This window comes from Peromyscus maniculatus, chromosome 14 (genome assembly GCF_049852395.1).
Source record: "Peromyscus maniculatus bairdii isolate BWxNUB_F1_BW_parent chromosome 14, HU_Pman_BW_mat_3.1, whole genome shotgun sequence".
NCBI lineage: Eukaryota > Metazoa > Chordata > Mammalia > Rodentia > Cricetidae > Peromyscus > Peromyscus maniculatus.
The window spans coordinates 74,312,822-74,336,822 of NC_134865.1; the positions used below are offsets into that span (position 1 = coordinate 74,312,822).

At 41.6% G+C, this 24,001-nt stretch overlaps 1 protein-coding gene across 6 annotated transcripts in view; it reads right to left on the bottom strand.

Annotated features, from left to right (window-relative positions):
* Btbd7 (BTB domain containing 7) overlaps positions 1–23,378 on the bottom strand; it is a 105,933-nt gene extending 82,555 nt beyond the window's left edge. For 4 of the 6 annotated variants that reach the window (XR_013044469.1, XR_013044468.1, XM_042261087.2 and 1 more), the window contains exon 1: positions 23,244–23,378. The gene's annotated coding sequence lies outside the window, so the exon portion shown is untranslated. Of the gene's footprint in view, positions 1–3,241; positions 3,487–22,683; positions 22,821–23,243 lie in introns of those variants that run through there. The other 2 variants (XM_006990900.4, XM_042261088.2) reach the window with 2 other exon arrangements.
* Between the last annotated feature and the right edge of the window lie 623 nt (positions 23,379–24,001).

Genomic DNA, 24,001 nt, shown 5'->3' on the forward strand with positions numbered 1-24,001 from the left:
TGGAAAAGCCCAGAGGCAAAAGGTATTTAAAGTTAATGAAAGCTAGCAAGAAATAAACCAAGCTAAGGCCAGACATTTATAATTCAGAATAAACTTCTGTGTGTAGCTGGAAGTTTCTCCAGTCCTGCCCAGCCCTTGATCCCAAGTAAACACACAGATGCTTATATTACTTACAAACTGTAAGGCCAATGGGTCAGGCTTCTTGCTAGCTAGCTTTTATAGCTTAACTCAATCCATTTCTATTAATGTATAATGTTGCCATGTGGCCGCGGCATTACCAGTCTGTGGGCATCTTGTTGCTCCTTGGGCACTGGGTTGGCATCTCCTCTCCCTCTCCTTTTTTTCTCCTATCTCTTCAGTTCAAATGTTCCATCTAACCTTATTCTTCCTTGCCATTGGCCAAACAGCTTTATTTATCCACCAATCAGAGCAACACATATTCACAGCATACAGAAAGACATCCCACAGCATCTGTGTGTGAATTGTTTGGGAGCTGGGTGGCAGGCCCCTCAAAAGAGCCAAAAAAAACCCCAACAACAGCAAAGAATAAGAGACAAAGAGAGGAGACAGAGGATGAGGGAGAAGGAGAAAGGAACATGGGAGAGTGGGAGGCCTCCCCCTCCCCCAGGAGGCACGGGGAGGATGAGGACAAAAGACTGCCTCTGGATAGAGAGGAGACAGACTTGGCCCATAGGCAAATGTGGTTTATAAAGGTAAAAGGGGAAATACATGTTAGGATGAGGTGTTTAATTTTAACTGGGCATGTTAATTAGGGTAGCCACAAGGGGGCTTTTGATTGTTGGATTTCAATACTTTGATAGGACCTTAGTAGTCAGCCTCAGCAAGAAGTGGCCAAATAAAGGAATAGACCTTGATGGCTAGCTTCAGAAATGTAATCAAACAATTTTTAGCAAGGCAGAGGGAAGGGAGGAGAAGGGCAAGGCCTACAAGAGCCATGTTTGCCATGCTGGGATCAACTAGACTCCTTAAATGTCTTAGGGTTTCTATTACTGTGACGAGACACCATGACCACAGCAACTCTTTTTTGATTATAGAACCTTTTTTATTTTTATTTTTTAATTTATTTTTTCCATTTTACTTATTTATTTATTCTATTCTGTTCTATTATCAGCTTGATACAGTACAAATTCTTATCCTAATAGTGAAATGTTTCACTGAGGCTTGCCCAGTGATTGAGTAAAACCAAAACTTATTATAAGCCACAGTCATCCTAGGGTCCCCCCTGCTATGTAGCCTCCCTGGTTCTGTGGGAGTCTGATTGTTCTTTGCTTTATATCTAGTATCCACTTATGAGTGAGTACATACCATGTTTGTCCTTCTGGGTTTGGGTTACGTCACTCAGGATGATATTTTCTAGTTCCATCCATTTGCCTGCAAATTTCATGCTGTCATTGTTTTTCTTTGCTGAGTAGTACTCCACTGTGTATATGTACCACATTTTCTTCATCTATTCCTCAGTTGACGGGCACCTAGGTTGTTTCCAGGTTCTGGCTATTACGAATAGTGCTGCTATGAACATAGTTGAGCATGTGTCCTTGTGGTATGATTGACCATTCCTTGGGTATATGCCTAAAAGTGGTATGGCTGGGTCTTGAGGTAGATAGATTCTCAGTTTTCTGAGAAACCGCCATACTGATTTCCACAGTGGTCACAGCAACTCTTATAAAGGAAAACATTTAACTGGGACTGGCTTACAGTTCAGAGGTTTAGTCCATTATCATCATGTCAGGAAGCATGGCAGTGATTAGGCAGACTTGCTGCTGGAGAAGAAGCTGAGAGTTCTACATCTAGATTTTCAGGCAGCAGGAAGAGACTGCCACACTAGGCATGGCTTGAGCAGAGAACTCAAAAGCCCACCCCCAGTGACACACCTCTTCCAACAAAGCCACACCCACTCCAATTAGGCCACACCTCCTAATAGTGCCACTCCCTATGGGTCAAGCATTCAAACACATGAGTCCATGGGGGCCATTTCTATTCAAACCATCACAGGGTCCCAAGGCAGGACCAGCATGGGGTACCATGAAATATCATCTTCTAACTCTCTCCTTTAGCTTCTCCAACTGAGAGTATATTGTTTTGAGATGAGTATCTAATTGGTGTTATTTTTAGCCAGGCATGGTGGTGCACACCTCCATTTGAGAAGCTGAGACAAGTGGCATGCCATGTGAGTTCAAAGCCAGTATGGGCTACAGAGAAAGGCCCTGTCTCAAAACAGGTTTTTTAAAAAAAATTGTTATGTTTCAGCTGAAACCTTGAAACTAATCTATTTTGTAAAGAAAGGGCAGAGAAGAATGAATGGAAAGCTATGTGCTGGGCCTTAGGAAATAAGGAAAACATTAATCAGGCTGGGTGGGGCCAGAACAGGCTACAGGGAAGAAATGGCATTTAAATGGGGTTCACTTCAAACTGGAGAACACTCCTCTTCTCTGATGCCAGGAAGTACACAGACTTCAGCTGCACTACTCTCCCTCTGTAAGGGATACACTGTCTAAGCCCTCAGCAGACTAAGTCCCTAAAGGATTAGAACTGTGTCTTACTTCATTAACTATATATGCCAAGGAGCTTCAAGAATGCCTAGCTGGTAATGAATGCTTATTAATAATGAGGTGCTTAGAAATGGAGACTGCAATCAGGAAAGACCCACAGAACAACTGGGAAGACAGGAACACAAATGAAGAGTTTTCAGTTTGAATTTCCTTTACTTTTCCTTCCTCCTCTCTTCCTTTTGTCTCCCTTTGATAACTATGCAAATACTAGCCATGCAGCCGGTACATGTACAAGGCACATAGCCAGGTAATGTTGGGGAGGGAACCAATTTCGCATACAAAAATGACATGACACAGAGGGTACAGTGAATACAGAGAGAAAGATTATGGCATGGAATTTGAGGAAGGTGATTTGACTTTCTCTGGCTGTCCCTTGTTAGACTCTAAACAAGAAATGTAGATACAGGCATTTCAGCATAGAGGTCAGCTTATGAACAAATGTCAGGCTTATATACCACCAATTGCTGGAGTAAAAGATTTAGTACTTTTCAAGATTTTCCCCCAGGCTACTCTGGAATTTTGACCAGACCACCACAAATGCTTAATCCCACTTTGACCCCTGATTCTAGTTTTCCTGTAAAAAAAACTGCCCAAGAATTCAGCAGGCTTGTTCTGAAAAAATGTTAATAAAGGACCTTCATAACCTCTCAACCTTAGAGAGAGTTCCTTACCCTCCTAGAAGGTCTTCCCTGGGCTCTGGACAGAAGCAGAAGGATCTTGTGGAAGACCAGAAGTAGTATTCCCTACAGGCAGAAAGGAGTGAACATTTCTATCTTTGTAGAGACAGCAGTGTCAAAATTCAGATCTCCTGAGCAGCAGATATTCCCGGCTTGAAAGAAGACAACCAAGAAGCACTGGTCTTATGGAGAAGAGAGAACTAAGAGTATGAGCTCAGATATCCCTGAAATTCTTATGTCATGGATGAGGCCCTTCCCAAGGAAGCTAGAACATGGAATGGTATGACAAAGGGGTGACTTCAGCATAAACCTTACACTTTATTTCCTGCTGGAATTTCATGTAGCAAGCTGAGAAAGCTACAAGAGACTGAAAAGAATAATTCTGAGTAAGATACATATGTTGAGCTCTATGATGTATCTCTCTTCTACTAACTTTCCCATCCCTGTGCTCTCAGAACCTCTTCCTACTTTGTCATCAGTATCTGTGTAGTTTGATGTAAATGAAAACACTTCAATACATGTCTAGCTTTTGATTTGGCCCAAATAAGTGTCAACAAGTCTCAAGTGCTCTTGTGCAGGCTGTGGGGTGGAAGTGAGTTTAAGAGATGTAAAGAGAACAGTGGGTAGCTGAGTTACAGTGTAGTAACTATGGTAATTTGATTTCCTGGTTTGTAAAATTTTGCAATAAGGAAATGTGTTGTTGGGGTAGTGGGACAGGTATCCTAAGAACCAATATGTGTAAACATCATGAATGTCCATCAACAGATAAATAACAAAGAAAATGTAGTGCATATGTAAACTAGAATACTATTTGGCCTTGAAGAAGGAACCATTTGGCAACATGGATGAATCTTGGAGACAGAATGCTAAGTGAAGTAATATAGTCATATAAAGAGAAATATTATATTAACTCACTTACATGAGGCAACATGGATGAATCTTGGAGACAGAATGCTAAGTGAAGTAATATAGTCATATAAAGAGAAATATTATATAAACTCACTTACATGAGGCAACATGGATGAATCTTGGAGACAGAATGCTAAGTGAAGTAATATAGTCATATAAAGAGAAATATTATATAAACTCACTTACATGAGGTATCTGTCTAGGTTTTACTAGCTAAATTCACAGAATCACAATGAACAGTAGTTATCAGTGGTGGGACTGAAAGGAATGAGATTTATTAGCCATCAGGAATAAAGTTTTAGATAACCAAGAAAATTAAGCTCTAGAAATCTGCAGTATGACAATGTACCTAGGTCAATGCATTGTGTACTTAAAAAACTTAAGATGGCAGATCTCATACTGTTACTAAAATAAAATGTAATTTAAAAACATAAATATGGTGGGGCCAGAGGGATGGCTCAATGGTTAAAAATGTATACTGTTCTTGCCAAGAACTAGAGTTTGGTTCCAGGACCCATGTCAGGTGGTTCACAACCACTTGTACCAGCTCCAGGAGATCTGATGTCTCTGCATGTGCACATACCTACACACAGATATAATTAAAAATAAATCTTTAAAAAGTAGGAACATGAGCGATAATATATAAGTACTGTTAAAGAGGTGAGGCAGGAAGAACTAGAGAAGAAAGTGATGATGCCATTGTTCTTTTAGGTAAAGCTGGTGAGACAAAAATGAAGATACAGAAGAAAACCAGAAGAATGTAGTGCCATACAATTTAAGGGAGGAAAACCACACTGAAGTGAAAACCTGGAAGGCATTTATTCTGATTCTATACTATAAGTACAAGAGCATGAAGGTGAAGGGAAGCAATGCAATCACAGAGGGGATGTGGTATTTAAAAAGATGCGTGCGGGCTTGAGAGATGGCTCAGAGGTTAGGAGCACTGGCTGCTCTTCCAGAGGACCCGGGTTCAATTCCCAGCACCCACATGAGAGCGCACAACTGTCTGTAACTCCTGTTCCAGGAGATCTGACACCTTTACACAAATGAATTATAAAAAAAAAATAAATAAAAAGATGTGTGAGAGGGAGGAGCAGCTATTAAAGACGATGCCTCTGGACATTTAGTAATATCTGGAGGAGAGAGTACTATGCCATGCACCAGAGAGAGAGAGACACTAAATATTTTGAAGTAAAGGACAGTCCCCACAACAAAGAATTGTCTGGCCAAAAATGTTAAGAAGAGGCTGGTAAGATGGCTCAGTGGGTAAAGATATTTACTGCCAAGCCTGATAACCCAAGTTCTATCCCTGAGACTCACATGATAGAAGGAAAAAGATGACTATGAAAGCTGCCTTCTGATCTCCACAGGCACACCATGGCATATGTGCACGTTTGTCTCCCCCGCCCCCAAATAGTTAAATAAATCGATAAAAATTGATTAAAAGTATGTCAGTAGGGCCAAGATTCAGAAACCCACAGACCAGTGTAAGGGATTCAGAAGGGAGAAAACAATGCAGCAAAGCCTTTGGTAAAGTGAGGACACACTGGGGGAGGTAGACTTTTCTAGGTCTCTATGTGGTGACATGATGGAGAATTATAGCAAGATGTTGGAAGTAATTTTAAGGCTTTATTTGTAAAGTTAATTGAGGTATGATATCCCAACTTTTCCAAGAGCTTGTGTATGCCGTAAGTCTTCCTTCAACTTGTGGTTGTTTGATACAGATAAAGTGCTTAACCTGTGGAATACGGTCAAGGTTTAAAATATTCGGGATACTGAGACAGAGATGTAGCTCAGTGGTAGTGTTTGCCTACCATTATACAAGGCTCTGGTTTGATCCCCAGCAACACACACACACATACACACACACACACACACAATATGAAATACACTTTTTAAAGAATTCTACATGCACACAGAAATTATACCTATTAAAGGTTAATAGAAAGCTGGGGATGCAGCTTAGTAGGCAGAGTGCTTACTCAGCATGCACAAAGCTCTGAATTTGAACCTAATACCACATAAACCAGAATATGGCATATGCCTGAACCTGTGAGATGAGATAGGATCAGAAGTGCAAGGTCATCCTAGGATACAGAGTTTGAAACCAATTGGGCTACAGAGGAGATACTGTCTCAACCCTGGACACCCGACCCCATCCCAATCCCCAACACCCTCTCTGCTCTGAAACTGAAGATAACTTTTGGCTGGAAACAGACAGACAGACACACATCTCCTAATAGTAAGGTACATGCCTAGCTTGTGTGTGAAGCCCTGGGTTCAAGCCTTAGGATTGTCAAAACCAAGTAAGATACTTTTCATTCAACAAAATATTTTCCTGGATATCTATGTGCTGAGTACACTGGGAACCAAGAGTAGCATAATTTTTGTTCCAAATGTGCCTAAGTCTAACAGAACACATCAATAGACAGACAACTATACTGCAGGGGAAGTGCAGATCTGTGAAGATGAAGAACTCTGGAGGCAAGCTACCTTCTTTTAGATCTAGCTCTGCCATTTCTAAACTGCACAATCTTGGGCAAAGATTTTATCTTCTTTTTTTTTTTTTCTTGAGACAGGGTGCTCTCTGTGTATCTTTGCACCTTTCCTGGAACTCACTTTGTAGCCCAGGCTGGCCTCGAACTCACAGAGATCCGCCTGGCTCTGCCTCCCGAGTGCTGGGATTAAAGGCATGTGCCACCACTGCCCGGCTTTATCTTCTTTTTGATGGTAATGAAAAAGTCTACTTTATAAGATTGTTAAGAAAATGACATATAAGCCAGGCACATGTCTTTAATTCCAGCATGCAGGAGGCAGAGGAAGCTGGATCTCTGAGTTATAACTAATTTTACTACATTTTACTAGCTGACTCAAATGCAGATACTTTAGAAAGAATGTTTGAAGAAGTAAAGAAAATTTTGCCTTGCTGGGGATTACAAATTGCTCCTGAAAAGATACAAAGAGGAGATTCTATTAATTATTTAAGATATAAAATAGAGCTACAAAAAATTAGACCCCAAAAGGTGCAAATTAGGAGAGATCGATTACAGACTCTTAATGATTTTCAAAGATTATTTGGAGACATTTCTCATCTATGAACTATTGTTGGGGTAAAAAAAAAATGATGAACTGAATAATTTGTTCGAAACCTTAGAAGGTGACAAGGACTTAAATAGTCCAAGAGAATTATCACCTGAAGCCAAGAAAGAATTGGCCTTGGTAGAAAAGAAAGTACATGAAGGATACATGGATCGTATCAATACAAAGCTGGATTGCATTTTGGTTATTTTACCTTCTAGGCATTCTCTTATAGGAATATTAATGCAGAGGGAAGAAATTACATTGGAATGGATATTTTTACCAAATAAACCGAATAAACAATTAAAAACTTATGTGGAAAAAAATCTCTGACTTGATTTTGAAAGGAAAATTGAAACTTCGTCAATTAGCAGGAATAGACCCAGCAGAAAAATTATGGACAGAAAGTGAACCTTGGCAAAGAGCTTGCAGTAATTTTTTGGGAGAAATTAACAGCAAATATCCCAAAAGCGATAGAATTGATCTTATAAAGAGAGCTGATTGGATTTTGCCTCGAATTGTACTGGAAAAACATCTATCAGGAGTTCGTACATTTTATACAGATGCCAACAAATAAGGAAAAGCAGGTTACAAATCAGAATATTTAAGTAAAGTGGTTCAAAGTCCTTATAATTCAGTTCAAAAATCAGAATTGTATGCTATTCTGTTGGTATTAATGGATTTTTCAGAACCTCAACATAGTAACTGACTCTCAGTATGCTGAAAGAGTGGTTATTACATATTGAGACTGCAGAATTTATCCCTGATGCTTCAGAATTAACTTCACTATTTATTCAGTTACAAGATACAATGAGGAAAAGGAGTCATCCTTTATATATAACTCACATCCGATCCCATACTGGTCTGCCAGGCCCTCTAGCACAAGGTAATGATGAGACTGATAAATTATTGATAGGAAATGTACTGGAGGCCTCAGAATTTCATAAAAAACACCATGTCAATAGTAAAGGTTTAAAAAAGGATTTTTCTATAGCCAAGGAAATTATAAGGAAATGTCCTACTTGTTCCTTTTACAATCAGACGCCATTACCAGCAGGATGTAACCCAAAGGGTACTCAGAGGAATGAAATCTGGCAGATAGATGTGTTTCACTTTGCAGAATTTGGAAAATTGAAATATGTACACCATACCATTGATACTCATTCAGGATTTCAAGGGGCAACTGCTTTGAGTTCTGAAAAAGCTGATTCTGTAATCACTCATTTGCTAGAAGTTATGGCTATCATGGGTATACCTGCACAAATTAAAACTGACAATGCTCCAGCATATGTCTCTGTTAAAATGAAACAGTTTTTTGCTTATTACAATATAAAGCACATTACAGGTATACCACATAATCCTACAGGCCAAGCAGTTATAGAAAGATCAAACAGAACTCTAAAGGATATGCTAAATAAACAGAAAGAGGTAACAAAAGCCCCCAGAAGTAGACTGCATATTGCTCTATTAATTTTGAATTTTCTCAATGCTAATGAGAAAGGAACAACGGCTGCTGAGAGACATTGGATAATAGAAAAAAACTACAGAATTAAATCAGCCTATATACTTTAAGGATGTGCTGACCTCAGAATGGAAACCAGGATATGTGTTACATTGGGGACGAGGTTTTGTTTTTGTTTCTACAGGAGAAGATAAACTGTGGATACCATCAAAATTGATAAAGGTTCGATTTCAACAAGAGACACCTCTTAATTAGAGGAGGTGATAGTTCATGAACCAGCATGACCATCCAATTTAAACTAACTTATACCATTTACACATGCCTTTTCATTTAATCAGATAATAACTTGCCGAAAGGGAACCTCCCCAAAATTAGTCTTGGGGAAAGGTTTTTGTTTTTGTCTTTTAGGAGAATGAAGGCTAAGGAATCTGAAGAACACTGGACAAATGAGACAACTGAAGAAAAAGGACAAATCAACTGTCCCATGAAAAAGAGTAAAATGGCCTATTGGTATATCATCTATAAAATTTCATGTCTTTCTAAATGTTTGTTTCTGCTCTTCTCTAAAGAAATTTAACACTATTGATCTTCTTGTAGTCCCAGTTCAATTAAAATTTAAAGCTGACTTTGGAGTTGGAGAATGGCTCTCTCCTTCTTTAAATTCAAGCATGTTGTTAAAAGGAAAACGCAAACTCCCTGTATCATGCCAGAAGAAAGAGCCATCTTCTGACATGGGACAGGAGAAAAACCAAATTAAGGGACTATTCTATTACTACTAATCTCAATTCTTTGATTCTATTCTGATTCTTTAAGCTCTTCTTAAAGTATGAATTTTATATCAAAATTTACAAGATTTATATATATATATTAAACTTTGTTAAGATATTAATGGTCATATAGAGTACTAACTAATTCTAGAAAAAAGGCTTCAATTAGCTGCCTATATAAGTCTTTGTGTTCGAATCTCTTATCAGTTTTCTGCAGGAAATTACAGCCAGGCCTAACATCAACTGAAGTCTCCAGGAAGAAGATGGGGCCCCACAACAACAATAATTCCACGTGGACAATAATAATACCGCTAAGCGGACAAACATCACCTACAGATCAGCTTTGGACTACAAACTGCTCAGAGCAATTTTGAGAGGGCTAGCTGAGATGATCCAGTTTCAAAGACTACTTGAATAAGGACTTGAGATAAGCCCTGAACTTTGGCATTATGATCAAACTGGACAACAAAGGATATAGCTACCTTTCCTAGAATTTGACAATTAACCCAAAATTTTTCTTTTCAGAATCAAGATATCTTCGCCCATACCCAGCAGGAAGCTATTTTAAGAATACGACAACCACATTCCCAAAGAGGTGGTTGGTGTGGGGAGGGTGGTTTTTTACTCTTTTAATGGGTTTTGGGTCTGGATAACTTTCATTGTTTAGAAGGGTTGGTTACAAGTTGTTGTTAAGGGTTAGGAAAAAGGCTAAACAAAGGAGATTATATTTAAGGTTCTTGTTAAAAAGACAATTACTAGTTTTAAGTACTTTACAATGGATTGGATTTTTCATATTGTATACAAATTATATATATTGAGATTGATATTGTTAGAAAATGCTATACATATATTTCTAATCTTGTTCAAGATATTGTACTTATATCATTCATTTAACAATGTAATACAATTTGCTGATCTTTGAATGTTATTATTACCAACTATTAGGATAAAAAGAAATGAAAGTTAGTAGTTAGACATTACAATAGAACTTGTAGTCATATTAGGTATGTTTTCAAGATTGAGCAGATATATTAGATAGACAAGTCATCTTCAAACCCTTCAGAGATCTACAGAATATGGCATTTAAAATGTTTTAATAACTTAGAAAATTTTTCTTTTTGTTATGACTATGAGACATGTCGGCTACTGGCAGTACCAATCTACTTCAGAGAAAATATGGGCATTGAAGAAACTGCATATGGAGTTAACTTTCATTGTGGCAAAAGTTAGCCACTGGACAACAAAGTATCCTTGAATCAACTGCTGACAAACAGGACAAAATGGACAGACGGGACATGAAACAAAGGACTACCGATTCTTGCCAAAACAAGTGTGGTTATGGCTTTAACAAAAGGCATCTTCTGAGGCCAGGACAATATGGCACCATCCCTAAAGTGGCCTTTGCAATTTGGAAAAGGTACAGTGCCCTTTTCTCCAAAGGCAACTGAACAGGCAGTGGGCCCATGGCTTCTGATGTGCAGTGGAACAGCAGCTGAAACAGTTATTCTTGAAGAGTAACTAAGCTGACACCTCTCAATGGTAGACTGGCATTTAATTGAGGGATGTGGAGAAGAATGGGATGCAAAGATGAAGCCACAAACACACACAGCCAAGAAGAATGGACAGCTGAATTAAAAAAAACATCAACAATTTCCAGAATTTAAAATCCTGAATCATGACAGGACACTAGTGGGATTCAGGTGTTTCTGGTACATGGACTGCTCTCACCCAATGTGAGGTCAAACTGTTGATCTTGTGTACATCCTACTTCACAAATGAGTCTGTCAGATACGCTAAGCCTATAGGCTAAAGATGATGCCCCAACACTGTGGAGAAACCTCGGGTAACTGCCCAGGCAGCTGGCTGTTTCTGTCAACTCATATTTTTTTTGGAAGCTGCTTGCATGCACTTGCTGTTTTTATTTTTTATTAGGTAATATTATTTCCTTCTTGGGTCTCTGAGGAATTGAAGATTATTCAGAGTTGAAGATTAGATAGGTATAGTTAAATTTAGATAGTTATAGTTTTCCTTGGTAAGAATTTTAGAAAAGAAACTCACTAAAGAGTAAGTGTATAAATTTGAAAGACGTTATAAGATAGTTCTGTTAGTAATATAAGTTAGGATAGAAAGTGAATCAGGTACATTTTGGACTTACCAAAATAGGATAGATAATGGAATTATTTCTCTGAATTTGTCAAATGCAAATGGACTAGACATTGTTTAGGTATTTGTTGCTTATATATACAGTATATAGTTATTTTACCTTTGTATATAGTTTTTCTTATATTAGTTATAACTGAATTATAACTGGATCTCTGAGGCCAGCCTGGTCTACATATTAAGTTCCAGGACAGCCAAGGTTACACAGAGAAACCCTTGTCTGGAAAAAAAAACAAAAACAAAATGCAGGAAAATGGATGGAACTGGAAAATATACTGAATGAAGTAACAAAGGCTCAGAAAAGCAAACATTGCCTATTCTCCCTCATATGTGGATCCTAGCTACACATTTTTACAGTAGTGTGATTAACAGTACTGTGTGCTGGTAAAGGCCAAAATCTTGAAAGGGGCCATTAGAGGGAGGGACTAGGAATGGAACACATTTAACATAAAGTGAAAGGGGGAAATACTGGGAGTATAGAGGTCTACCTAGGGAGGCAAGTGGAAAGACAGGGACCAAAACTATAGCTATATGAAAAGGCCATATAGACATCTTTATAAGCTTATTGAAAAGCAATGGTACTCTCCACAGATACAGAATGACCCTCCCTATGAAAATCCTAGTGCCAGATATGAGACACCTCCCTATGAGATGTTGGCCAGAGAAGTCCCAGATATTTCTGAAATAATACTGCCTATTGTCATGGCTCCTGGTTGACCATCAGAATTTTATGGTAAGACCCTATTGCTGAAAACACAGTACACTTTAGTCAAAGGACATGGAGAAATCAGGCTGGAGCTGAGCTGAAGCGTCTTCCCTACCAGCTAGGCTTCATGGTGCCAGAAAAGTCCTATGTAGGTTGCTGTTTAAGAAAAGTAATCAACAGTTTTACTTAATGAAACGTCTCTATCATTAACAGTTGCTAACATTTGACACAAACTTATCTAGTTCTGCCCAAAGCATTTTGCTTGCAAAAAAATTTTCGGGCTGGAGAGATGGCTCAGCGGTTAAGAGCACTGACTGTTCTTCCAGAGGTCCTGAGTACAATTCCCAGCAACCACATGGTGGCTCACAACCATCCGTAATGAGATCTGGTGCCCTCTTCTGGCCAGCAATCATACATGCTGTATACATAATAAATAAATAAATCTTAAAAAAAAATTTTTTTTCATGCCTAGTCTCAAGCAAGCAAAAAATAATTTGGGAAAGTCCAAGGTAAGACTATTTAAGTCTTATAAAGCATATCATAAAATTCTCTAAAACACAACTCATAAATAATCCTACCAAAAAAATAATCCTAGCTAGAACAGACCTAAATACAATTTCAAAACACATATTATCCAATGTATGTATAAATCAAAACATTACACTGTATCTCATAAGTATATGTAAATATTTCGGCAATTTTTTTTAACTTTCTTTTTTTAACATTAAAAACAAAACAAACAAACAAAAAATCCAGACACAATACTGAGGACCATGCTGCTCTGGGGCCATACTGTGCTGTTGCCTGGGGTCATGGTGACATCCAGCTCAAACTGCTGTTAAGGGCCACGTCTGGGTCCATGGTCCTGTTGCATCTGGGTTCTGTGTTGATGATGTCCATAGGCTGAGTTACCACCGGGGGCCATAGGAAACATACCCTTTAAAATCCCAGGGCAGTGCTGAGCTGGCCCCATCCTTCACTGACCCTCAGATAGCTTGCCCTGTCCCTCCCTGTTCACTGTAGAAGGAGAGCCAACCCCCACCCCCACTCCTCACCACAGGCATGGGAGAGGTGCCCTGATGGCAAAGGCTTAGGAGAGCTGTCTCTGCCCCTTGCCTAAGGGTTGGTGGTGGTCCCAGCAGCCTGGACTGACCAGCTTAGCTACCACCCAGACCCACATCCTGGGACTTCGGCTGGCCCACCCTAACATCTACCTCATCTATGACCTGCTGGCGTGAAGGGGCTGGTCCTGCTGAAATGATACTCAGAGGATCTCCATGACTCAGAGCAACAGCAGGATATCTGAGAGGGTCCAGTAATGATGGTGTGTGTGCCATCATCAAGCCAGAGGCCTTGAACCAGGCCAATGATTCACTGCAATGAACATTTGTGGATGGGGCTGATTAGACAAAAGGTGTGTGTGACACTCTGCAGTTCCCAATACCACTAGGAAGGATGAAATATTGGAGAGGCAGGAAAGACTGAGGAGCAATGTAGGTTTTTTGTTTGTTCTGTTTTTAAATATTTTTTTGGAGAGAGTTTATTCTGGGGTGGGGACACTGGATGGGGTGGGGCATATGGAGGGACTTGGAGGTGAGCAGGACTGGGGTACATGATGTCAAATTCCCAAAGAATCAAAAGAATTTATATATATATATATATATATATATATATATATATATATATATATATATATATATATCACATCACAATAGAGACTAGGGAAATGGCTCAGTCAGAAAGGACCTGACTTCAATCTCCCCACCTATGTTATTTTAAAAAGAAACACAAAGCCACGTGTGATGGACTATGCTTGTCATCTCAGCGTTAAAGACACCAAGACAGTCAGATGCTCAGGACTTGATGGCCAACCAATTTAGCTTAATTCTTGAGATCTCAACTGATGAAAGACTGTCTCAAATAAGGAACAACACCTTTTATGGAACAAACACCTGAAGCTAGTCTCTGGAACTCTCTTTGTAGACCAGGCTAGCCTCAAACTACCAGAGATTTGTCTGCCTCTGCCTCCCAAGTACTGGGAGGATTAAAGGCGTGTGCCACGACCGACCCGCCAGATTTTTTTTTAAGTAGAAAGATACTACAATTAGGTTTTTCAGGAGTACAACTGAAAAAGTATTATCAAGAATAGCCAATGGTTGGAAAGAAGGCTCAGTGATTAAGTATATGTAGTTGGCTCTCAACCACCTGTAACTCCAGCTCCACTGGGATCTGAAACCTATGGCCTTTGTTGGTCCTGCACTCATGTACACATATGCCCACAGACACACATACACATAATTAAAAATAAAATTTAAAAATAGCCAGAGATAGGGAAGAGCAGGGAAAAAGAAAAAGTAGCAGAGCCTTAGCTAGAGTCTATTCAACAACAGTCCAGACTGGTAAGGAAAGGAATGGAAAAAGAATATGACAGGATTTAAAATCCACACAAGTAGAAAACCCAGACAGGACCATTCTATAATTTTTTTGTTTGTTATGTTTTTTGAGACAGGATCTCACTATGTAGCCTTGGTTGGTTAGGAATTTACTATGCAGACCAGGACTAGCTTGTAAATTATAGATATCTGCTTGCCTCTGACTCCTGAGTGCTGGGATTACAGGTGTATGCCACCATATCCAGCCCTATTTAAAAAATTGTATGTATATGTGGTGATAATGTGTACTCTAACAAATAAAATTTGCCTGAAGATTAGAGGACAGAGCCAGTCACTAGATTATAAACACAGAGGCCAGGCAGTGGTGGCACACACCTTTAATCCCAGAACTTGAGATCTCATTCCTCTTCTACCAGTATTTGGGAAGCGCACACACACACACTATTAATCCCAGCATTAGGAAGGTTGAGACAGGAAGTAATATGGTTGGGCGGAGAAAGGCATATAAGGCGGGAGGAGACAGGAACTCAAGTCTTTTTGGCTGAGGACTCAGGGGCATTCAGTCTGAGGATTTACAGAGACAGGATCTTCCCTTTTGGCTGCGGAGCTGGAGAGGTAAGAAGTGGCTGTGGCTTGTTTCCTCTATCTTTCAGCATTTACCCTGGTATGTGGCTCTGGGTTTTTATTATAAGACCAATTAGGATTCGTGCAACATGTATGTGTACTCCTGCACTTCACAGTAAACATTGGGGTCAGAGAACAGCTGGTGGGAATCAGTTCTTTTCTTCCACCATGAGGATTCCAGGGATCCTCATCAAACACATCATCAGGCTTAGCAGCAAGTGTTTTTATCTGCTAAGCCATCTTGCTGGCCCCTATTTCTTTTATAACAAGAGAGAAAATTAACTTTCAAACAGATTAGGCAACTTACTTGTGACCATGAAGTGATAAAAGTCTGGTGCAGTGGTGTGTATTTATAATCTCAGCTACTGGGGAGGCTGAAACAGGAAGATCACTTGTGCCTAAGAGTTCAAGAGCAGCCTGGGTAACAATGTGATGCCATCAAAAATAAAACAAAATCATAAGACTATAGTCAGACTGTAAACAGAGGTTTGGTGTCCAAAGTCAGTGTTTTATTATAGAACAAACACACATGAAAATGGTTTTTAATGTTTCACAAATGAGCTTGACAGTGGCTTGCACCAATAATCCCAGCACTTGGGAGGCTGAGGAAGGGGTTAGTTATAGGCCTTCACTAGTTAGAGGCCAGCTGGGTTACACAGTGAGTTCCAGGACAGCCTGGGGTACATAGTGAGACCCTGGCTCAAAACAAAAACAGCCATGCAAATAAACCCAGTACTGCCATATCATTCTGCCAACGACACTACAATTTTCTCATTTACCAGGATAGACACTTTTGCAGAACCCACATTTTTTAAAAAAACATACCAGCTAAAATAATAAATCTAGAATATAATAATAATAAATTATTATAATAAATAAATAAATAATAAAGCACATAATAAATGCCGCACACAAAAAACTTGTGCTAACATTTTTCTCAGTGGAGCCTGGGCTACATGAGACTGTGTGTGTGTGTGTGTGTGTGTGTGTGTGTGTGTGTGTGTGTGTAACTCAATGGTAAAGACTGAAAACTTTCCCTCTAAGATCCACAGCAATCTAAGTAGGGCCACTTCCACCACTTCTCATCAACACAAGTATTAAGAACCCTTATTGAGCACTAAGACAAAGAATAAATAAAAGGCATTCAAATTGGAAGAGAAAAAAGATGGGGTTTTTTTGTTTTGTTTTGTTTCTTTTTCCGAGACAGGGTTTCTCTGTGTAGCTTTGCGCCTTTCCTGGAGCTCACTTGGTAGTGGAACTCACAGAGATCCACCTGGCTCTGCCTCCCGAGTGCTGGGATTAAAGGCGTGCACCACCACCGCCCGGCGAGAAAAAAAGATGTAAACTGACTGTTTTTAGATGACTTGATCTTAGCTGCAAAAAAGAATTATACATTCCTCCCACCCAAAAAAGAACCTGTTAGGATAAACACAACAAAGCTACAAAACACAAAAATCATTAAAAGTGAGACTATTTTTATTTATTTAAAGATTTATTTATTTTTTATGTGTACAGTGTTTTGTCTGCACACCCAGAAGAGGGCACTAGATCTCATATAGATGGTTGTGAGCCACCATGTGGTTGCTGGGAATTGAACTCAGGACCTCTGAAAGAGCAGCCAGTGCTCTTAACCTTTGAGCCATCTGTCCAGCCCTGAGATATATTTTTATATACTAACAATAAATAATCCAAAATGAGCCTGGTATGATGGTTTAGACTAGAATCTCTGCACGTGGGAGGTGAAGGTAGGAGGATCACACCACAAGTTCAAGGCCAGCCTGGTCTGATCTACATGGCAAGTTACAGGCCATCCAGGGCTACATGGGAAAGCCCTGTCTCAAAGCAAAACAAAACAAAACAAACAAACAACAGCATCAAAAAGAATAAAATACTTAATAAACACCAACTTGATGAGAGACTTTGACAATGAAGACTGAAAACCACTGCTGAAAGCACTTGTTTCATCAGTACATGTGTGAAACAAGAGATGTAAGCATGGCCTGTGGGGAAGAAGGAGAAAAGCTGAGCATGAACATACCTGTAACTCCAGCACTTGCTAGGCTAGAGTTCAGGGCCTGTCTGAGCTACATAAGACCCTGATAGAAAAAAGGGGGTAGGAGGAAGGGAGAGAAGAGGAAGGGAAGGAAGAACACTGCTGAAACTCAAATCAAAGATTTAACATTGTTAAAATGTTAAGATAAGATGGGCGGTGGTGGTTATGCCTTTAGTTCCAGCATTCAGGAGGTAGATGCAGGAGCTCAAGGCTAGCCTGGTCTACAGAGTGAGTTCCAGGATCGCCTACAAAGTGGGAAAGAAAGACCCAATTTCCACAAGTTGCTCTGACTTCCACAGGTACACAAGAGCACTGACACACACGTGCAGTCACAGTCTTATACACACAATCACACATACACAACAAATAAGTGCAAAAAGTTAATACCCAAAGCAACTTACATATTTAATAAAACAACAAAATCCCAATAATTTTCATTAGAAAAATCTATTCTAAATGTCTATAGCATCTCAAGAGATCCCACTGCAAAACAATCATAAAAAAGAACAATGCAGAGGATCATGTTTGTTGATTTTAAATCTTGACTACAAAGCAGATATTAAAACAGCCTGGAACCAACATAAACAGACCTACAGAGCCCCGAAACAAATCCTAGCACTTATGGTTCAATGGCCTTCCTATCTCCTCCTTGATCCCTCCCTCCTTCCCCCTCCTCACCTTGTACATGCTTGACATACTTTCTACAACTAAAATACATTCCTAACCCCTCAAATGATTTTCATTAAGGTGCCAAGGCTATTGAACTGGGAAAACTGGACAGCTACACTTAAAAAGATAAATAGAATATCTACAACTATAAAACTCAATAGAATGGCCGGGCGGTGGTGGCGCACGCCTTTAATCCCAGCCCTCGGGAGGCAGAGCCAGGCGGATCTCTGTGAGTTCGAGGCCAGCCTGGGCTACCAAGTGAGTCCCAGGAAAGGCGCAAAGCTACACAGAGAAACCCTATCTCGAAAAACCAAAACAAAAAACAAAAAACAAAAAAAAACAAAACAAAACAAACAAACAAACAAAAAACCTCAATAGAAAACAAAAGAAGAAAACCTTCATAATACTGGATTTGGAGACAATTTCCATATATGACACCAAAAGGAAAATTAGGTAAGCAGGGATTCATCATAGTTAAAAACTTTTTGATAGACTACAGATGTAGCTTAGTAGTGGCAGAAGACCACTGGGTTTGCATCCCAACACCACAGAAAAAATTTTTTTCAGTTTTTGCTAGGTGTGGTGGTACATGCCTGCAATTCCACTGCTTGGGAAGCACAGAAAGAAGGGTCACTAGTTCAAAAGCCAACCTGATCACATAGCAAGATCTAGTCTCAAAACAAACAAACAAACAAACAAACAAACAAAAAACCCGAACAAATAAGCAAAAATTTTTTCCATATCAAAGGGAGAAAAAACAACCCATAGATTAGAAAACATTTTTTGCATTCTGCTGTAGATGTCAAGCCTGACCTGAGTTTGAATTCAATCCCCACAATCCCCACATTCCCAACTACATTGAATGGAGAAAACCAACTTCTACTAAATTATTCTTTGACCCCCACACACGTGCGATGGAATATGCACAAGCATACTAGACCCACAAGTGTGCATACACACACAAAATAAGTAAATATAATTTTACAAAATCATATCTGATAAATGATCAATATTCAGAAAACCAAAGAACTCCTGTAACTCAACAAATTGATTTAAGAAACAGGGAAAGGAGCTGAGCATGTCTCCAGCACTAGGAAAGTTAAGCATTTTGATGCTAGCCTGGGATTCAAAGCCTCTCTCAAAAAAATCCAAAGGGGCAGATGAGGTGACAAAATGCATTACGTAGAGGAAAGATATTCATCACTAACCATTAAGTAAATGCAAGTTAAAACACAATGATACTATTCATAATAGCCAGAACCTGGAGACAACCTAGATGCCTATCAACTAAAGAATGGATTATGAAAATGTGGTACATATACACAATGAAGTACTACTCAGCAAAGAAAAACAATGACATCATGAAATTCACAGGCAAATGGATGGAACTAGAAAATATCATCCTGAGTGACATAACTCAAACCCAGAAGGACAAACATGGTATGTACTCAGTCATAAGTGGCTATTGTATGTAAAGCAAAGGATAACCAGACAACCTACAACTCCAGAGAAGCTAGCTAACAAGGAAGACCCACAGAGGGATGCATGGATCGCCCTGGGAAGGGGAAATAGATGAGATCTCCATGAGTAAACTGGGGATGAGAGGTGGGCAATGGAGGGTAGGGGATAGGGGATGAGAACATAAGGGAATGGGATGGTTGAGCTGGAACAGAGATGGAGTGGGAAAGCAATGAAAGAGATACCATGATAGAGGGACATATCATGGGGATAGAGAGAAACACGGTGCTAGACAAGTTGCCAGGAATCCTCAAGGATGACCCCACCTTGGACTAGAAGTAGTGGAGAGGGTACCTGAACTGAACTGGCTTACCCCAGGGATCAGACGGGTAAATACCCTAACTGTCATCACAGAGCTTTTCTCCAACGACTGATGGAAGCAGATGCAGAGATCCACAACCAAACACCAGGCAGAGCTCCAGAAGTCCAGTTAAAGAGAGAGAAGAGGGATTCTATGAGCAAGTGCATTAGTGCATAATGATGGGGAAACCTGCAGAGACGACCAAACCAAACTAGTGGGAACTCATGAAAGTCGGATCAATGGCTGTGAAGCATGCATAGGAATGGACTAGGCCCTCTGCTTGGCGAGACAATTGGGTAGCTTGATCTGCTTGGGGGACCCCCTGGCAGTAGGATCAGAATCCATCTCTGGTGCATGAGCAGGCTTTTTTGAGCCCATTACCTATAATGGAACAGCCTTGAGGCAGGGGGAAGGGCTTGGACCTGCCTCTATTGGATGTGCCTCCCCCAGGGAGGCCTTGACTTCTTGTGGGGGGAGTGGGAGGTTGGTTGGGAGAGGGGGTGGGGGGGCAGGAGGAGGAAGAGGGGAATCTTTGATTGGTGTGTAAAATGAATGAAAAAATTTTAATAAAAAAACCACAATGATACCACATCACACTCTTTAGAGGGAAACCCCTTTACCCCTTCTCTCTCTCTCTCTCTCTCTCTCTCTCTCTCTCTCTCTCTCTCTCTCTCTCTCTCTCTCTCTCACACACACACACACACACACACACACACACACACACACACACCAGGACACAATCTTTCTGCATTACTGGTAGAAATGTAAACTTTCTTGAGCTTGATAAATACCCAAAATAAACTAAAGAAATGTTTTCAACAGGTTATTATTACATCATATTCACACCAGCATTATACATAGTGGTCAAAAGATGAAAGCAACTCAGGTGTCCAAGAACAGATGAATAAACAAAATGTAGTATATACTTAGAATGAGTTCTTCCACCTCAAAAAAGAAGGAAATTCAGACACTGTACAACATGAATGAACCATCAAGCCAGTCGCAAAAAGACAAATACTATTGACTCATTTTTTTTCTTGCCTTCTTTTAACTCAACCTGTGGACAACAGCTTATAACAAACAGTATCTTTAAAAGGTTGTTATAACTTGCATAAAAGAAAAATCCAAATCTCAATTTGGCACTAAAACCCTTCTACAGAGATAATCTTCTGGCTGGCTAATGTTTCCTATGGAAAACATCTTCCCAAGAAACTCTACTACCTGCTCATTTGTCTCCCTCTATTCCCCTTTCCCAGTGCCAATCTCCAGTTTATACACTTGCTTTTTTCTCACAAAGTAACTGCTCCAACCTCTCTGTAAATATAAACACTCATTGGCCAGTTGAAGTTCCAAGTGTCCCAGGAAGTTATTTAAACTCCTAAGGCCCTGCTAGAACTTCCTCTACCCTGAACTCCCACAGCATTCTTTGTTGGCTAGAATGGCTTCTAGACTCATGTTAGTGCATCTTTTTCCAATAAGAACCTCTAGGCAAAGTCTATTACATATTACATTTCTTCACTTCCTCCCCCAGCTTCGGAATAATTCAAACACAAAGCAGACCTTCAATAATCACTTGAGTAATCTGAGCTCAGTGACTAAAATATGAAAAAAGAATCACTTGATTCTATTATATTTCTGAAAGTTGACCTGTGACACACCATAAATAAAATTCTGTAGCCCAACAAAAGGCAAGAAGGAAACTAGGCAGTATAATCTAGAAAACCACAGTGTTTTAAATCCTAAAGTTAAAGTCAGATAGATAGAAAGGACTTCCTGAGATGCTCATCATGTTGGGACACAGAACACTATAGGAGTTAGGTTTAACAGAACAAAATGCTGACCCGTGGGCTTTACTGAACTCAGGCAAAAATGAGCCAGGCTATAATTTGATGAAAACCTAGTCATGCACCTAAGAAAACCTCAAATGAAATGTCAATTTTTAATAAATATGGTGTGGGGGTGGGGGTGTGTGGCCTCTTCAGCAGTTACTTTGAGGTAGCTGCCAGGTTTCAGGGAGACGTGCTCATTTCTGCTTTCAACTTTATTGTGCAAAGGCCTAGTGATTGGGATGAACAGTGGTGGAGAAAGAAATCCACGAAGAGTAGGCGGTGCAGGAGTGGAGTGAAAAGAGCCCCCTCTATAAAGGGTCTGAAGAAGACTGGGTCCAGTTCAGGTCTCAACCTTCCTTAGCTAAGACCCATGGCAACTCACCTTTCAGGTTCCACTTTCCCCACTTTAAAACACACCCAAATCTCTAAAGGTTTCTCTGACTCCAAAATTCCAAGACAAGTCTAATCACAGCTGTTCTTAAGGATGTACGGTTCATAGAACTTCAAGTCTTTCTTCCACACTTAACAATGTGAGGAATCTTTGAAAAGACAGGGATGCTAGGTACTCAGAGACAAAAAGACAGCGTTTGCTGGAAAAGCTAATGAACTGCAAAACTGCCTCCTTGCTCTTACAGTGAGATGTTTGAGCTGAGGAAACAGTGAGCTAGGAAAGAGAGCCAAGACTGCCTTGTAAATTAGGCCTACTCCAGAGTACTTATTATGCGTGCTGCTATGTGAAGAGGCGCTGTGCTAGTTCAAAGCAGATCCAACACTCCTCGGAGTTTCTCCTAAGACGGTGAGAAAGTTCTCACCCTAGAGTGCGAGAGTGAGTGTGAGTGCGTGGAAGGGAGTAAACAGCAGAGCCGAAGAGAAGGCGCCGAGAAGGCACGCCTTTCGCCAAGTACTCCAGGGAGCTCAGCCTCCGCTTCTCCATCAAACGCTCCCTCCGTATTGTCTCTCCACCTACCTGTCAAAGCTCAACGCCAGTTTCCTTCCTCCCATAGTCACTCTGCCCGGACGATTTCACTTCGCCCGCGGGGAGCGGCCCGCCCCAGGCCCGCTCCTCCCCAAGCTCCGGCCCTCGGGCCTCACGCCCACCCGCGCGCGGCCCCGCACCCCCCGTAAACAGGCGTCCGCGTCCGGAGCGGGTTCCCCGGTCCAGGGTGCGGCGGGTCCCGCCCCTCCAAGCCCGGTGCAAGGGAGTCCGTCGCCGCGGCCACTAGGGCGGGGGTGGCTGGGTGGGAGGGGCATCCGATGGCCCCGAGCGCCGCGCCGCGCCTCGGCCTCGGCCCCGGTCGGCCGCGCGCTGTCCGGCCCGCCCCTCTGGGCGCTGGGACCGGCCCGTCCCGCGCCGGCGCACTGGGCCCTTAGACGGCCGGCTGGCCAGCGCCTCGGCAACTCCCGCGGCGTCCGGGCCTCCGCCGGGGCGCCACCACGCCCAACCACGGCCCGTTCCTCCGCTGGACGTCCCGCACGGCGCCGGGCAGCGAGACGGCTCCTCATCCCCAGCCACCGAGGGACACTCACCTCGGAGGCTCCTCCCGCCGCGGCTGCTGCTGGGACCGCTGCCGTCGCCTCCGCCGCCGCCGCCCCCAGCGCCGCCGTCCGCACTGGCGCCAGCCCCCGCGGCCATTCTCCTCCAGCCGCCGCCGCCGCCGCCGTCCTCCCCGCTCCTGTCAGTGGCTTAGGCTCCGGGACCGCTCCAGGTTCCCCCTGTCGCCATTTTGACTCCGACAGGGAGCAGGAGGGGCTCGCTCCGGCGCGGCCCTGGCGCGCTTGCGCCGCTCTGCGGAGCCGGACGGCCCCGCCCGCCCCTGCTGTCGGCACGCCCCGGTCACGTGTCCCGACGTCGGCGCGCCGGGTTAGGGGAGGAGGGGCACGCTGGGAGGCGCGTTCCCAGGGACTCAGGCCAAGAGGCGGGTGCGCGCGCATTCTTCTGCCGAAGTTGGCCGGAGGCGGCTGTGAAGGGGCGCTGGGTACTTGTTGCAGCACCCTGCCCATAACCTGGCATTCGTAGCGTATTATTCATTGTATCTGAATGGGATAATCATCACTAGGCACTGGAAAGCCAGTTCCACTGATTCATTTCCTTTCGGCGGCCGCCATCCACCGGGTGGTGTTGGCATACGATGCTTGCCTCAAAAAGAACTGCGATCCGGAGGAAAACTCCTTCCTGGCCGACTTTGCGTTTTGGTGGCTTCTTTTTGTCAAGAATTTCCTAAATCATTTTGTCGTCTTGGTACTTTCATAAGTAGTACCTTGCTAGTTACCTAGTAGGTGAGAAA